General features: G+C 41.4%; 1 pseudogene; it reads right to left on the bottom strand.

The window, feature by feature from the left end:
• The window catches only part of LOC122797072, a 111,436-nt pseudogene extending 94,087 nt beyond the window's left edge, over positions 1 to 17,349 (bottom strand).
• Positions 17,350 to 18,876: the final 1,527 nt, after the last annotated feature.

Below are 18,876 nucleotides of genomic sequence, written 5' to 3'. Positions count from 1 at the left end.
TCTAGCCAGGTGTCCAGTAGCCAGTGGTCTGCACGCAGGGATAGTGTACATTGGCCTACTCTGTCACTGGGACTGTTGACTATGGTCATACTGTAGTTATGCAGGCATGTGGTGTTTGTCCAGTCTGATAGTCATGTTCAACCACACTACCGTGGCACACATGACCTGTGGACATCTGCCTAAGGTGTGCAGCCCACATGTACATCTTCACATGCTATGCTGCCTGTGCAGCAGTGTCACATGTCTGTCTCCGGCAGGGCTGTCACAGGTAGGCACAGCATGCAGTGATGTGTGACAATGTTTACACCCTCCACTGTACTGTATACAAGCACTGCACACACAGTACAGCACACATGTCATTTATCTGCAGTGCCTGGGACCTGCCTCCATGCCCTACACGGCACACCTGCCAGTCCAGATTGTACACAGATCATACCTCCCAGGCACATACCTGGACTGCAACACACACGGGTAGGTGGTTCCCACACCACACAGTGATTTACACACATACTGTATATTCCCAAGACACATTGCATCTTAGGTAATCCATGTTCAGATACCCATGTTCGTGACCGCTACGCACATTGTGACAGTGAATACACTGTACACCACAGGTTACATGCTGGTTGTGTTGGCATACTGTACATTGCACCTAGGACAGTTGCTACTGCTATGTATTGACAGCAACACGCCCTTCCCTAGTATGGACTCCCATGTACCCACACATGCTTGGCCATGCAGTACGCATAGCTGGGTGACACATTACATGACACATACCATACCTACACTACCCTCGGCATGCACCAAACCTCCATGTGTCTGTGTGCTAGGCCTACACACATCCCCCCTCTGTTTGCTGAACATCCATGCTTCTCATCCCTGCTAGCCACACCCTAAACACACAACCATAGCAGCATGCATGGTACATACACTCTACAGCCGGTATTACTGACATCCACTGACAGAGGTAGTTGATGGCATGGCACCCCGTACGATGGACAGTCTACGTGCCTATGCCAACACTGATCACAGTGCACTTCTGCTACATTTACACACTGGTAGGGACCATGCTATTCCACACAGAGACATGGTGGTACTGGCCTTTTCACAGACGCCACAGTGGTATTCCTGTTCCATGCACACGTGCTGTATGGGCACATGTGCAGGCTGTTGCACGGTAGTTATGTTCACCTGTGTGTGGTGTGTCACTTGACAGTCATGGTGTGTCCTCATGGTGCATGACATACTCCACAGCTAGCTACCTGCACATGACTGCCAGACATTGCAGTGTGGGCCCTCACACAGTGTGGTGGTATGTCTCTGCTGTTTGACTACATCCACATTCAATGCAGCATACCACAGTCATGCAGGCATTGCCAACACAGATGTTGCTGGCATCGTGCCTGCCAATGGGGTACCTACCAACAATACACACTCTCACTCACTACAGGGTTCCAATCCTTGGCTGGACATTGTATTAACCCTGTGGACACATACATAGTACTGCCATGCACATGTTATGTCGGGAACACAGTCCCAATGTCACCTCAATCGCCGTGGTTGTTGTATCCCGCCAACCTGGCTGTTACATGTCTCTGCAGCAGCACACTGCATTGACTGCTAGCCCATTCATATACGTTGTGTACCCTGACCACCACACTACCACATCTATCACACTACACATGGGTGGTACTGCATTGCGTATGGGGCTGCATTTGTACACCCATGACTGGGCCATTCAGTATGGCACTGGGCCACATCTTGACATACATGCTTCACACACTCATTGACTACCTGCATGCCTTTACTGGCACCCTTGTTGGGCTTATGTGCGCCACAGCACACCACATCCCATGCTGGCCACCTGTCATACTATTGCATGGGTGGTTGGGGTGGTACAGAGGGTATCACATCAGACATGATCCGCTCTTTGCCCTTCAGCACCATTCCACTTTATGCTATTGCCAATGTACACATCCAGCATCACATCGTACCCTATGTCTCGGGATGTTACGCCATGTGCCTCCTGTACAGGTCACACAGTGGTGCAGGCATATCATGCTAACTACAACAAGTCAGGGGCGGGTGTCATTGTTCAGTCCTCAGACATGTGGCCCTCATGCTCAGTATTTGCATTCGTACACTACCTGCTGTCACACAGTATTGTCCATGCCTACATATACCACATCTACATACCTGGCAGCATTCTAGCTCATCCTACTCATATTGCTAACAACCATACAGGTGTCAGTGTGGCAGATATATCATGTAGATATCATTGCATCAGTTACATCACACATAGTGCATACACATCACCTTTGCATACTGACAGTCATGCGGTGTGTATCACATGGATACTGTCCCTATACAGGCATATCACGTTGTACATGGTTGATGTACACACACATGCCCCACATGGTGCTGTGGTTGCCATATTCCACCATGGCATGGGTACACATGTGCAGGACCACGCATTTCTGGACCGTATGTCTAGCTGATACCTTGGGTGCCCTTGTATCTGTGCCATACACACATGTACGCGGGCAGTGTTACAATAACACATGTGTGGTGTACCTTACACAATGGATACAACGTTACATGTCTCAGTATAGTCATGCTGTGATCTCTACCCGGCTCAGACAGTTTACATATGCAAATGACAGTCATGTAACACATCTGTACTCACCTGCATGCCACTAACACAGGGGTGTAATCTACTCTGCCATGGGCCATGTTCTCCGCAGTACTGATGCATGTAGTACTCCTACATGGCGTTTGCAGTGGGCAGGGTGGGAGGAGCAGTCCTGCATGTGTGCACACATGCCACATTGCTCGGCCGGGCATCTGTGTGACATCCACAGACTGGACATACACCGTGCTGTGGGACATAGGTCCTGTGCACATCCCACAGGGGCACACTGTGTCACTAGTCATGTGATAGCTCCCTTGCTGGTAGGGTGACACAGACCCATGGTACCACCACAGCGGACGTACTGTATAGACATACAGTTGACATCCACTTCTGCCGTTCAGTGGACACTACCATGGGGGGGGTGTCACTACTGTGTACATTGCACATGTGTTTACACATGGCCCTGCTGGACATCATTGTGGCACACATTGCACCTGCTACGGAACGTTTGGACATGGTTACTTGCTGTTCCCTCCATTTTGGGTACCTATTCTGCTACTACATTGTCCCATATGTGCAGGCCATACATATCTTGTTTATGTACATAACATTAGGCCATCCCTCCATCATGCATGCTATGCCTGTGATACTGTCTATGATTTCTGAACATATCCATCATGACAGCTTTGCATTACACATAATTGACATAGTCACCCCTACTGCGTGGGATACGTGCACGTCGTGCGCACATTCCGTATGACATCGACGGTATATGCCCATGCACATGTGTGCTGTGACACTATACATACATGTCCTATCCCCTGCTGTGGCACTTCATTGTTGGATATCCACTGCCAGCATCAGCGTGGGTGGTGGCATTGTTCTGTGTTTGAAATCCCTATGGCAGACCTGGGGTAGGGTTACCACCTGTCCCACTTTGCAAGGGACAGTCCCTCTTTGAGCAGTTGTGTCCTGACAAAACATATTACAAATGGCAAATGTCCTGAGATTGTAGGACATAATTATGTCCCATTTTTATGTAAGAGTTGCATAACATAGTTATTTATGTATGTAAATTCCTAAATGTTACAAGACACACAATAAGCAACTAAACTGCTACAAGACTACGCTTTTATTTAGGCAAAAGAGTAAAGTTCTACCCTTTGTACTGACCATGGGTATGTGTCCACCTGTAACATCTGATGTGTGTCCCGAAAATGTCCCACTTTGGCCATTTGAAAAGGTGGCAAGCCTAACCTGGGGTTATCCCGGGTGTGTACATGTTGTCCCACTGCTGTGCACACGTTGTCCACAGTCGTTGGCATGCTGCGCGGCTTAGCATTACATAACCAACTTTCACCACTCTCTGCCTGATGGACAGGTATCTTTACCTACACACACCGTTCACATACTGTACAGATTCGTCATACGTATCATGCGTTACACAACAGTACATCTCGTGGGTTCGACATACCTTTCTGGCCTTTGGTTCTGTATTCGTCAGTACTTGCTTGCTACTCCTTCTTTTGTATTCGGTATTTGTTCGGTATGAACATACGGTTTGAATATCCAGGAGTCTTCCTTATATTAAATCGTCACCTGAGGCAAGTGGGTTCAACACCCCAATAGGTGTTCCCCGGGGTGTACTTTTGCGCATAACACCGGTGATCCCCTCCATTAAATGCGTTACTGGCGTCGGCACTAGGCCATGGTTCATTCCTCGTGTGGCCATTGGTTATTTGCAATACCTTCGTGAGGATGGTATGTATTGTATCATGTTTGTGTGACTGCATCCGCTATGTGTGGTGTCAGGTACATTTCGCTGTGGTGTTAGCCGTGGATTGTGTGTGTTGGGTATGGTATTCTGTTCGACATGTGGGTCTCCGTGTCCTGGCGGCGTCTGTCGATGGCGTTGTGCATTCAGATGTGTAACATAGCTGTTATATTCCTGTACACAACGGATGCAAGGATGCATCAGCTGCTGCTAGTGTTTCCCACGCGGCTTGTTGTGGGTATGCCGCTGTCATTGACTGCCTGTATGTTTTCGCTACGGTTTTAGCTGTTATCCCTTTGATATGTGCGATGGGGTATATCTGCGGATGTGGGTGGCGGTACGGGGTGTGGGTCTTGCATTTATACATACAAGATATGCTTGTGTGTGTGCTCCATCCCTGCTTGGGGAGCTGCAGGTTACCTGTCTGTTGTTCTGGGAATGTTTGTTTTGTTGATGTCGTGTGGTGTCGGTATCGCCTGCATGTGTGCTTTCTGCGTATTCCTCCTTCACATCGGTTATATATCTGCGGATGTTCATCCGTGCCTACTATCCATTGGCATTTTGTCACTGATAGTTACGGTGATTGTGGTCCTATACTTGGGACGGCCTGTATGCTACCGGTAGCCTCCTATTCGTGTGCCGCTTGCTTACTTAGTCGTGGAACACACAGCGGTATTTACGGGACCGTAAGTGTTCACGATCGGTGCGGGATAGCACATTCGTATTTTCGCCGTACATGCCTGATGCTGTGTAACGTTGCCGGCGTATCGTGTTGAGTCTACCTTATGGCCGCCATACATACGGTCATGGTTTGTACATCGTCCTTTGCATCTCCTGTTGGCTATGGCCCTGTGGTACATTCTGGGACATTTCCACTTTGCATCGTTTACGCCGCCCGTGCATAGCCACTGAGGAGATGTCAGTACTACTGTGGGTACTGCTGTACATCGCCTATGGTTCCTGTACTGTATGCCTCGCATGTTATTACACTCCGCCTGTGACATGTCATCTACATACACATTTTACAGTGGCACACATTACACACACACACACAGCGGAACACCGACAACCTCACCTCACACATACACATATTGCGCCATGGCTCTCAACCTTCTATTTCCAAAATGAGGAACACACACATTAGTAATGTGGAACAAATGGGCATAATGTGGAACACATAGTAATGGCATAGTAACAACTTCAGCTAAGTAGGTCATAGGATGATTAAAATATGCTGATTTACTTACAGTGAAGAACCTTTAATGAATTACTATGATTAATTTCTATTTACCAGGATGTCATTTAAATACATTCCTAACAATGGATGTTTGACAGACATTTTCAATGTGGAACTTTGAGGAACTGCGAGGAACATGAACTGTTTTACACCCCAAATGAGGTGCGTTCCTCATAATGACGTACACTTCACTGGTATGCTTGCCTTTCGCACCGACGGTTGAACACAATACCTACATTGGCGCGCCGCGCGGCGTGTATCTCCACTCATATCCTATGGATATGACACGACATATCCCGTTACTGTACCGTGGACTGGTGATCATCCCGACAGCGGATATGTATTGATGCAGGTTGACATTTCCATGGCTGGCGTTACCTGCTCTGCCCACCCTCCCGGATGATCGGGTTGTCGGTCACTATGTTTACTATGTGGAGATTTCGCGTCTTACTTATCTGAACTTGCATCCCTGGGTTCCATATTACCCTGTTGTACTTTATATCTGTGTATGCGTACATATATTTCTACATGTGTACTGATATCTATTTCCGTATCTGTGTATGCACATAAGTACATATCTGGTCGACTTGTGGCGATAGTGGCAGCATCTGCTCGCCGTGTGCTGTAGAAACGGCGTGCGGTGAGGTGTTGGCGTTCCATGCTCTGCTGGCTATTGGGTGTGCAGTGTTTGGGCGGTGCCTTTGTTGGAGTCACACATAGGTCCGGCCATACGGTACACATTACGGGTGGACATGTTTGTGTGGCGTCCATTTCACTGTGTGTGCAGGTAAGGAGGTGTCAGTCCATGGGGCCTACACTGTCAAAGTATGTGCTATGCGTTCCCTCTTTGCCAGGGCATAGGCATATTGGGTACGCCTCCGTCTACCTACTGGGGCTGGCACAGCGTGTTCATGGCGCTGAATGCCCTGTGCCTGTGCTTGCCTTGGCAGTTGTGGCGGGCTTGGTGGCCCTACACCATTATGTCCCTGCAGCAGCTGTTTCCGCAGAATCATATTGTGTAGCATACAACATACTATGAATATGTGGGCACATGTGCCTGGAGAGTACTGCAAGGCTCCACCGATGTATCCAAGCACCGGAACCGTGATTTCAAAATCCCAAACACACGCTCTATGATTATTCTGGTTTGTGCGTGTGCCTCATTATGGCGTTCTTGCATGTGTGTGTGTGCATTTCTGATGGGTGTCATCAGCCACGGCTCCAGTGCATAGCCAGCATGCCCCACAAGGTGACCTTGTGTGATGTCCCCCCTGGCGAATACCTGATACAGCTGTGAGGCATGCCAGATATGGGAGTCGTGGAAGCTTCCAGGGCTGCCAGCACACACATCCATGATAATGCCCTGCGCATTGCACACGACCTGGCAATTGATGGAGGGGTATCCCTTGCGGTTTATGTAGCGTGTACCCTGCTCCCCGGGCGGTGACTTGATTTCTATGTGCGTACAGTCGATCGCACCCAGTACCTCCGGGTATTGTGCCACACGGTGGAAGCGGTGCATATTGCTAGCCAACTCCTCCTGAGATCTGGGGAAGTTTATATACTCATGGGCATGTCGTAACATAGCATCCAGGAACTGGTGTAGTACCCTAGATGCTGATGCCTGTGGGATACCCATTATATCCCCGGTTGGCCTTTGAAAGGTACCTGTAGCCAGTATTCGCAAGCTCACACATACCTTTGTGTCCACTGGGATGGGCTCCCCTCTGTTGTCTCTTGTTCTCAGGCATGGCTGGCACAGCTCCACTATTTGCTGTAACGTGTCCCTGTCCACCCTGTAGCGCTCTACTATCTCCAGGTCTTGCAGCCCCTGGTAGGTCACCCTTGGTCTGAACACTCTCCTTCTCCTGTGAGGCCTACGGTAGTTGTCGGCACTGTCCTCCGCAACTCCGTCTGTCTCTGCCACATAACTATGCATCACGGCCACGGCGGCACCCACCATATACATATTAAAAGTTCCCCGTGTGTTTACACCCTACGGTGCGGCGTTTGGGAAATCGCGCTGTGTGTTGTGTGCATTCACACTTTATACTGTTGTGCTGTATACCCGGTGATGTCATTGGGTGTGTCTGTGCAGCCGTATCCATGGATTATTTTCGGTGTTTTATGGTTGCAACTGCAACGGTATTGCCTTTAGTGTTACATTACAGTTGCCTGCATTGGCTTAGCTTTGCATCTTACATTACTGCATCCTGCAGGCACATGGCATATGATGCATTTTATCTGCAGCCGCAGTTATGCTACCTCTGTACTTGGCTGTGCTATTTCGGTTCTTTGTTCTTTGCATTTCTACTACATCCCCTACTATCTTTGCATTCATATGCCTCCCTTTCCCGTTATGCAGGAGTCTGCATACAGAGTTGTCGGCTGCCGCCGTTTGCCCTTCCTGGATTGATTGGTGTTGATTGCTCATTACGGCTCCAATTACACTGCTTCCGCATTTCCTCATATTCTCCGCATTACCTTCCTATATCCGTGGCTGTTGACGGGAGGCCGTCACATGACTGTGTTGGGGAACATAGTCATCCTCGTGCACATGCATCTGTACGCGCATTATGTACTCTCAGCGCATCTATTTCCTCACACGCCGGTCCTGCTGCTGTGATGTGCATTGTACAGCCCAGGTTTGCTGGCCTCCAATATGCTTCCTCCTACAGTGGCACACCCCTCTGCGATTGACATGTATCTCGTGTAGGCCACTCCTCGGTGTAGTACCGCTGCGCCGTTTGCTCCATCCTTACACCGGCGCCAGCTTTGCGATTCACTATTATCTGCCTCATTTGCATGGCATTGACTGCTAATACATGGTTACGGTGCCGAACACTCCCACCACTCCTTGACAACCTTTGCGCTGGGGTTGGGCTTTCCATACATACTATGGTGTGTGGTGGCTGTACAGCTGATGTGTATTATACAGCTCTTTTAGGACATTGTCATATTATTTCATTGCTTTGCACCTTCTGTACACATATCCGGGGGTTCTGCTGTGGTTTCTACGTACATGACATTTTTGTCATTATTTACAGTTTGTGCATGTTTTCTTTGGACATTCTCGGTGCCTTTCGCCTTTGGCATATTGCACCTGTATGATACCTGACATTGACAGCCTTCCGTTACTCCTTGGTCATGTTTGGGTAAATGTAAACTGTTTTTTTCGGTTTACATTGCCGTGCCCTTATGCTACGCATGCCCCACTTCGTGAATTGCTATTTGCCTTCATTTGCATGGTGCAATACCGCACACAGTGTGATTAGCATACCTCGCGGGCGCGGTCCGCGCCGGTAGTGCACGTGGGATTGCTTCATACCTGAATCGCTCGGTGGCCATATTTGGCTTTATAACGCCGACGCTATGCTGGCGCCTGGCGCAAGGTTCATGAATCCCGGGGCCTAACTATTATGTAAAAGAGAATATACAAAACATATTTATAAAAAAAATATATATATATATATATATATATATATATATATATATATATATATATATATATAAAAACTTAGTCTAAAATTCTATTGAGAACGATATACAAGATGAACAAACGCATAAGAATATATATAATCTATCCATCTAACAATATAAAATGCAATTTAGCTTAAAAACTAAAAGTTTGCCCCAATGTATAACCCTAAACAATAATTTAATAATACTGCTTCATATTAATTTCATTTAAAGCATAGTGTATAAAGAGTATATATAAATGTCCAGTTCCTAACATCATAATATATGGAAAAAATGATCTAATATTTTTAAGATATGTGTATATAAAATGTAGCTTAAAAATATGACAAAAATACATCACTAGATGTAGAACCCTATATCTAATTGAAGTTACTACTATAAGTAACTCTATTTCCATACGTAAAATAATATATAAAATCTGATTCCTTGTATGGTAATGTTTTAAGGATCATAATAATTTACTATAATCAGCTATACACCTGAGTTAACTTGGGAACTAAATTAGGAGTGATCACAAATCTAATACCTCAATGGGCATGGACCCCATTTGTTCAAATGAATAAATCTGTTATCAAACACAACATAACATAGAGCTATGAACAATTGCTAATGACCTATGCACGAATATAATAAGGCTCAGTCAGTTCTATAACTACTTTATATTTACTGTGTCTATCAATTAAACATATTTATATAGTTCACAGTGACTCCCATAAGAAACTATAATAACATAATTTATCACTACCCTTCTTATTCAAAGAGATGTATTAAACCAGTCTTAATTTTCCCAAGTTAACTCAGGTGTATAGCTGATTATAGTAAATTATTATGATCCTTAATACGTTACCATACAAGGAATCAGATTTTATATATTATTTTACGTATGGAAATAGAGTTATTTATAGTAGTAACTTCAATTAGATATAGGGTTCTACATCTAGTGATGTATTTTTGTCATATTTCTAAGCTACATTTTATATACACATATCTTAAAATATTAGATCATTATTTCCATATATTATGATGTTAGGAACTGGACATTTATATATACTCTTTATACACTATGCTTTAAATGAAATTAATATGAAGCAGTATTATTAAATTATTGTTTAGGGTTATACATTGGGGTGAACTTTTAGTTTTTAAGCTAAATTGCATTTTATATTCTTAGATGGATAGATTATATATATTCTTATGCGTTTGTTAATCTTGTATATCGTTCTCAATAGAATTTTAGACTGTTTTTATATACATATATATATATATATATTTTATAAATATGTTTTGTATATTCTCTTTTACATAATAGTTAGGGAATATCCAACAGTTAAACATTTACATAGTGTGCACATGTTTAAGTATTTATATGAAAAGGATTCTTGTTTTTACGGCAAAGCCTTATGAAATGTTTTTTGGTTGTTATGCAGTTAAAGTGCATGGATTAATGTGATACTAATTAATAGTAGGAAGTGATGTCATCACTAATAAATGTATATAAATGCATTTAATTAATTCAAATGTATAATCATTAATGGCCTGATGAAGCCTACGGGTGAAAGCACTTGCCGTTTTTCTTATTTCTGAATAAATATAAGTTTTAAATAGCCGTTTGGTCGATCCGTTCATTTATGTTAATAGCTGGTGAAGTGAAAACTGCTGGAAAGCTGTTGTATACATGTGTATACGAGTGGATTTATTGACCGGAATGAGGAACTAAGAATTGTTTAACTTGTTGGAAGTATCATTGTTTTCCTTTATTTGGTGCTACTTTAACATTGACATTGCATATAAGTGCATATAAGTGAAAACTGCTGGGAAGCCGTTGTATACGTGTGTATACGAGTGGATTTATTGACCAGAACGAGGAACTGGGAACTGTTCAACCTGTTGGAAGTGTTATTTTTTTCTTTTATTTGGTGATACTTTAACATTGAAATTGTATATAGTATTGAATATTCTGCCTTTTCGCTAACCCATCTTTACATTTAATAGTTCAATGTATTCACTTTTCTTTTTGCTCACTCTTGCTCTGGACTTTTAATGGAAACAGTGATAAAAAAAATTTAGTGGAAACAGTTAAAAAAAACTTTAGTTTAACCCCTCAAATTATACAATGCATGTTGTATGCAGGCAATCTTCTTTAAAAAACAATTAATTTAAATATCTGCAAAACAATACAGCTACTGAATCCTTTCTGAATGCCCTGGCCACAGCAAAATTTATAAAAAACACTTACCTCTCCCAACTTGTCCCCAGCAGCTCAATGCAATCCACAGACTCCACACAGTACACGAAAATCGGGTCTATATTATAACATCAAAGTTCGTAAACATCAAATGTTATAATATCGTACCCTAAACACTGAAATCTGCAAACATCGAACAGTCAGAATAGCGATTTTTTTCCCAGGGAAAAAAATCGCTATTCCGAGAAACATACACACAACACAAACACACACAAAAAAACAGCAATCCACACACATACACTTAAATTCTATACCTAAACCTAAACTAAACTTTACATACACTACTAGCTATCTACTTACCTTAACCCAACCCTAACCCTAAGGTCCATCACTATCGCACACTCACCTCACCCGCGCCCTAACCCTAACTCACCTAACCTGCCCCCTAACCCTAACCTACACACAACCGCACACTTACCTGACCCACGCCATAACCCTAATTCACCTAACCTGCCTCCTAACCCTAACCTACACACAACCGCACACTTACCTGACCCGCGCCCTAACCCTAACTCACCTAACCCACCCCCTAACCCTAACCTACACACAATCGCACACTTACCTGTACCTGACCCGTAACGTTCCAACATGTTGAACGCTGAAAACAGCAAAGCCACAGCAATGGCCCACCAAATTCTTTCCCTGGAAAAGAATGCTGAGTCCTGCACCTTCGCTGTTTTCATCGTTTGACAAAACTGGTTTGATATTATAACATTCGAACTTTATAAAATTTGATGTTATTATATAGACCCCATGAAAATCAGCCCCAGTTGTCTAGCAGGCAGGCAGCAAAACAAAACCTCACACTTGACACTCTTGATCCTCCTAGAACCACCAAAGCAATGGTTATGTCCCTGAAGTCCCTTCAGCTGCTGATTCTTCTTCTGGCACTCGAGTCCTGACCCCCAATGTCTTCAATCCCCAGCTGTACTTATTCCTTATTCCTGGTCTTCCGCTGTTGTTGTTGGAAGATCACTGCTACCTGGAAGCCTTTTTCAAGCCATTATTCTGGCACAAAAACAGCAGTACTAGATAGGGGCCAAGGGTACTAGCTGCTAGTACAAAGGTCTAGGGAACTACTAAAGGGGCGGTGAATACCATACAACGTGGCTGGGCTAATATATGCCTTTGGGCAGATAGCCCAGTACCAACCTATGAACCTATGAACCTACGAAAAGGCTTCCCAGAATGTGATTGGTCTATGCCTTGGTTTGTGTGCTGCAATGCTGATTGGCAGTAATTGCGGTACACAAACCAATCAGAATGGGTGTAGCGGAGCCACTGCTGTTCAGTGCAGAACAGCAGAATAGTGGCTTCACTCATCATTAAATGTGAAGCGTTCCACATAATCCGAAGCACTTGGATGCTCAGACATGCATAATACAGTGGATCCTCGCCCATGATAAGCAACTGGCCATGGCTTTCTCTTTACTCAGACTGGTGAGAGGGACATCATTGTGTCTCATGATCATAATGGAGTCTCCAATGACCAGAATGTTGCATTATATGGTGGCTTGCCTTATGGGCTTAGAAGTAGAGGTTTCATGACATGTGGCTGTATATGTTGATGTGGGTGCTGTTTTGAAAGATTGTATTCAGGGCTGCTGAGCATATTTTTTATGTGTGCTTCATCTAGGATGTCTTTCGGATTTAGGAAGGTTTCATTTAAGTGCCTCAGCATATGAGAGTCTATGTATCTGCTTTGAATTGTGTGTGATGGGTGCAATGTATGTACTATTGACAACCTGATTGCCATTAGTTCTCTTATGTCAGAGCTTTGCCTTTAGTGAGATTGTTTAAATGCATCTCTCACAAACCATATCAGTTTGACAGTTAACTGGATGTCAGTAAACATGAGGCCATTTCTGCATTACTTCAGAATGCCCATATCCACAAAGCTGGTAACAGAGATAGTGGAAAAGTTCATATCCATAGCAAGAAGCCCTTTTATTGATTAGAAGGTTGGAGTGAGAATATAAAGCAATGTAAGGAGTAACTGGTTTGCAACTCTGAGGGCAGCACTTGTCACTGCAAACTAGTTGCACTCTGTCGCACTAGGTATTGATGAAATTTCAAGGGTGCTTTTACAGGAAAAATATCATCTCAAGGTGTTTGCGTCTATACAGGGCACAACCAGACAGTTGCAGGGAAACTAAGTAGACCCTGATGATTTATGGATGAAATATTTAGGGAGATATTCTGAAGTTAGGTTAGGCAGCAGCAAATCAAGCAGTACTTACTGAAAAGAAAGAATTAGCTTTGTCAAGACTGATGAAAAGAGGGGATTCACCTGAATGGCTACTGCCAGTCTACTACTAGTGCTTATCTCATCATAGCTTCACACAACTGGGATACAATGCTCCTTTGCTTCTTCTCTCTCCAGAATCAAAACAGCAGCATAAATCAAAAGATGAGAAGCAGGCCAGACACTGTTTGATGATCAACAGTCTTGCCCCATATGAAAGAATGGTCTGTAGGCTTGTTCTAGTCTTTTCCTGGTAGATGCCTTAAAAAGCAACCAGACCAGTCAGGAAGTTCCACCCCAGACTTTCACTGCCCAGTCAGAAACAGTCATGAATAAATGCATTCTGCTCCTTTTCTCACCAGGGATAAAATATAAGTGCACATTCCAAGCTGGCACCTATAAAGCAGTTATTAGGCTTTCTGATGATCAGCAGTTTCCAGGAAATAATATCCGTGTGCTCTTTCTCTCACCAGAAGCAAAACAAAAACTCTAATCACAAGATGACTACTGAGATGCAGAATGTGGGCTCTCCAATAATTGGTGGTCTTGGAGTATGTGTTGCAGATTTTAAATGTAAGATGGAATAAATGGGTTAATCTCCTAAGAGTTGCAGTGTGCAGTGTGCAGTAGATATAAAAGAGGGGTTAACTTAAGCTTTAGCTATCTAAGTGGGGAGACAGTAATTTTAAAAGAGCAAGATAGATTGGAAAGGGTGGTCACTTTGGAATACAATGATGGCCAATAAATTGAAATTGCTGAAAGGGACTGATTTCCCAAACTGATATTTTTGTGCTTACTTGCAATAGCCAATGAAAAAGGAGAAGAAAGGAAATGTGGTCAAATTACCATAAGGGGCAGGTAACTACAATGGCAGTTAGGTTTAGAAAAACAACAGCATTGGAGTGGGAAGGTGGGGAAAAATTAGTTTCTGTGTGTCTCACAAGAGAGTGGTCTCTTTTCTAGTTTAAATATGCAATTAAAAGCAGAATACAAGTAAAACACGGTGTAAAGAAAATAAACCATAATATACATAATAGAAGAAGGCAATGAAGCAATACAAAATATGAGAAAGCAAAAGCAAACTAACCAATCCCTCACAGCAATCTATGAGAGTCTGAGTGAGCTTTTCCAGTAAAGCCTTGAAGAGTTTTATTTTACTTCTTAATTAGAAGGTTAAGTTCCTAGAGCTACCATCAGTTCACAAGTAATTAACATTAATTGACCTGTTTTAATTTCTGTGTGACTCACAAGAGACATAGCTGTGGTCTCTTTCCTAGTTTAAATATGTAATTAAAAGCAGAATACAAGTAAAATGCAGTTTAAAGAAAATGAAGAGCAATATACAAAATTGAAGAAGGCAATGAAGCAATACAAAATGCAAGAAAGGAAAAAACAAACTAACCTTTCCCTCATAACAATCTGTGGCAGAGTCTGAGTGAGCTTTTCCAGTAAAACCCAATCCCATGATCCCCTAAATTATCGAACATTGCCTCATGACTTATTGACTCAAAAGATTTTCCTGTGTCACATACAACAAATCTTACATCTTCATTCTCCCTAAAATAGCATTACTTATTTTAGTATTACTGACATTTCCTTCACTTGTTTTCCTTTACTCCATATACCTCTTCCCCTATCACTTCTTCCCAAACAGTCATCATTTTTTTTGCATTAACTTCATAAAAAGTCAATATTCCCCAGTGTTATTGGCCTCCAATTGTTAATATTTTTATAATCTTTCTTCTATGTAAATCAAATCATCCCAACACATATCTTTTTATCTTACAGTATGTCCCTTCCTGTAATCATTCATTCCATATTTCCACAAATATTTTGTTTTCCTTTATACTCATTCCCTTATAATATCCATAACTTAACCCATCTAAGCATGGTGCTGATTTCTTCTTTCCTTCTTTTAGAACCTTTTCTAGTTCATTCAACTCAATTCTCTCTTCTGCTTTACATTTTGCTATATCCAAATATTTCTTCACTTTCTCCCTTCCCCTTTCAACTTTTTCCACCTTATGCAGTGTTTCTGCAAAAATATCTGATATATATATATATATATATATATATATATATATATATATATATATATATATAATTTCTTCTTTACATTTTATTACCTCACTCATATCTTACCTTCTCTTCTTATTACCTCTTTTTCTAAAAAGGGTGACACTTCTTCCTTCTTTCCCTTTAAAAAAAATATTTCCTTCATTTTGTCTTTATTTTTCTCATATGATTTCTTTTTTATTTCTCTTATTTTATTAACTCATTCTTCTATTCCTTTATGAAAATTTTTCGCCATACTTCCATATTCTACTTTATTTCTTTTTTATACCCATCTCTTTACTTCTGAAAGTCTTTTTATATTTATTTTTAAACATTTAGCACAATTTGTCCAACTTTCATGGAATTCCCTCATTGTCATGTGCTCTTAACATAACATATGACATTCTTCCTTCATTTCTTTCTTTTTTCTTACATCTCCTGTTGACCATTTTATTCATATTCCTTTTTTATTTCTTCATCCTCACTTAATACAATTATATTCTTCTTTGATCTGAAAAATCAATTCTTCTTCCCCATCACCCACTTCCATCATGTCATCTGAATACATAACATACTATCCCTTGGTTTATATACATTCACTCTATACTTTTCCCTATTTTCAAATTTACACACTGTCTCACTTCTTTTTTCACCTTTATTTCTTGTGTTACTTTTCCTTTTTCTTTTCTTTTTCTTACCTTACAATTAAATACCCCAAATCATTCATATTTAGATGCTTTCTATCACACATTTTTTAATTCTTCAAGAATTTTTTTCTTTATCCATTTTTGTATATGCATATATTACAGTTACCTTTTCCATTTTTTTTTCTTAGGTCACATATCGTCATACTTTAGAAAACAAAAACAAACACCACTGGAGGTGAAATGAATAAATCTGAATACTGATAATGGAATTGACAGCTAGGTTTATTCAGTACATAAACGCACACATCACACAGCGTTTTCATCAGGTTACATCTGATGAAGTCTGGTGGATGAAAACGCCGTGTGATGTGTGCGTTTATGTACTGAATAAACCTAGCTGTCGTTTCCATTATCAGTATTCAGATTTATTCATTTCACCTCCAGTGGTGCCTGTTTTTGTTTTCTAAAGTTGTTTCTTGGTTTTCCTGGGCACTGTACCTCAATTTTGGTTGGATACCATCATACTTCTAAGAATAACAATTGCTGCATCCAATATTTTTACTTCATCTTCTCTTATTAACACTTTTGCCATAATGTATTTCATATTCTACTGACCATATAATCTTTTTTCCTTATGCAATGTCAATTTTGTCTTAATTTTCTTGTTTAACACATTTGTATCCAGCATGACATTTTTTTCTTCTTAAATCATTCAACAACCATTATCCCCCTCACTCCATTTCCTATACTGTTTACATCTATTCTCCAAATGCCTAAATCATCTATTTCCCTTTCTGAATCTTTTTTCTACTATTCTTTTCTGTTCCTCCTTTGTATCCTCCCTCCAACAGATTTTACTTTCTGCTTCAATTCTTCCCCTTTTCCTGAGTCACCATCTTCTTCTTCACTTGCCAATCCATCATACTTATATTTTCTGCTTGTGTCTGAATCTCTTCTCCAATTAGTCTTTCCCCTTGGTCTTCTTTACTTTGAATTATATTTCTTTCACTTTTTTACTTACTTGCATCAGCCATTTCGCTTTCTTCCTGAATATTGTTTTCTGCATTTTAGCTTTCCTCCATCTCAATTTCTTTTTCATGCATCCTTTCTTTTTTTCAGTACCATATATTCAAAGCAAAGATGGCCATACTTATTACATTTCCTTCTAAATAGACTACAGTTTCTACCAGTATGGCCTTGCTTCTACATTGCCTACATCTTCTCTTTGTGCATTCCTGAACTAAATGTTTTTCTTCCCCAGAGATGCAAGGCTTTGGTTGATCCAAATAGGTAATGTTTTCTCTTCTACTATTCACTTTCATATTATTAGAAGTATATTATTTTCCATCATGTGTATCCAATGTAACCCATATTCCCATCCCCCTTTCCATACATAACTGTTATACACTGTCTTTATGTCATGCCCTTTATCCCATGCTGCCAGAAAAGTTTTAAATTCAAATTCCTCACTTTATGAAGTTCTGAAATTCTGAATTGCACAATCAGTTTTCTTTCTAACTGTAAACCAACGTTCTGAAAACTAAAGTCTTTACATGGTAATATGTTATTTATTTTTACTATTTCACCATAAACTTGTATGTACCTGCAAAGGCCTTAAAGGTTACTTCAGAAAAGTCTTCTGACTCCAAATATATTTATGCTAGTATGTTCTCTTCTGGTTTAAGTTCTCCAAATACATATTTTTTACATATCTTGATGGGACTGGATCACATTTCTAAGTCGGGGCATAACTAATGTTTATGAAATTAGTATTGTTCCTGTCTTTGAAGTTAACCAAGAGTACTCTTCTTGGCATCCACAATGTGCCCAGAATTGCCTGCTTTTGCAGTTCATATGGGTTTATATGTATTGGTAATTTCTTTTTATTAGTACTTTTGTACTTTTACTACTGGAACTGTCTTTGTATCTTTATTCCGCATTGTTCTCTCTTTTGTTTGCAAATCCTAGTATTTTAAGACTTTGTGTCTCCCAGTGCATAAGATGGTATATTCACTGGGTCTAGTAATTTCGGTGATTAACACTGCTTCTGCCTTTTTTCTTGGACTACTATATCTTGTTTTCCTTGCATCTGTTTTTGAACTGTTGGCAATAGGTGATCTCAAGTGAGAGAAACTTCATCATTGTCAATAATGCTTAGTGATTTATGTTTCCAATGCTCCTCAGCTACCTCTATATTCTAGTGTTTGTACAATCCCCAATACAACAATCTCTTAAAGTAAATCCTATTGGCAGTGTAATATTGTCTATCATATCATGTCTGCCAATAGGAGCACTTTTTTGCTTCTTATTCTTCGCACTGGTCTGACTCTTCACATTGAACACCGCCTTTCTCCTGGTTCTTTGACATTTAATATCGGGATATGTTTTTTTTTCTTTTCTTTAGTTTGTTGCTGTCATCCACACTACAGTGTTGCAGAAGCATATTCTTAAAACTGATTACTCCATCAACTGAATGTGCCTCTTTAACTTGAGCATCTGGAGTCTTCTTTTATACCAAATTATGTGCTTTGTTATCAAACTGCTCCTGTAACACTTAGTCC

This window comes from Protopterus annectens, chromosome 3.part0 (genome assembly GCF_019279795.1).
Source record: "Protopterus annectens isolate FY-2018-M chromosome 3.part0, PAN1.0, whole genome shotgun sequence".
In the NCBI taxonomy this organism is placed as follows: domain Eukaryota; kingdom Metazoa; phylum Chordata; order Ceratodontiformes; family Protopteridae; genus Protopterus; species Protopterus annectens.
This window is presented reverse-complemented; position numbering and strand designations above follow the sequence as displayed.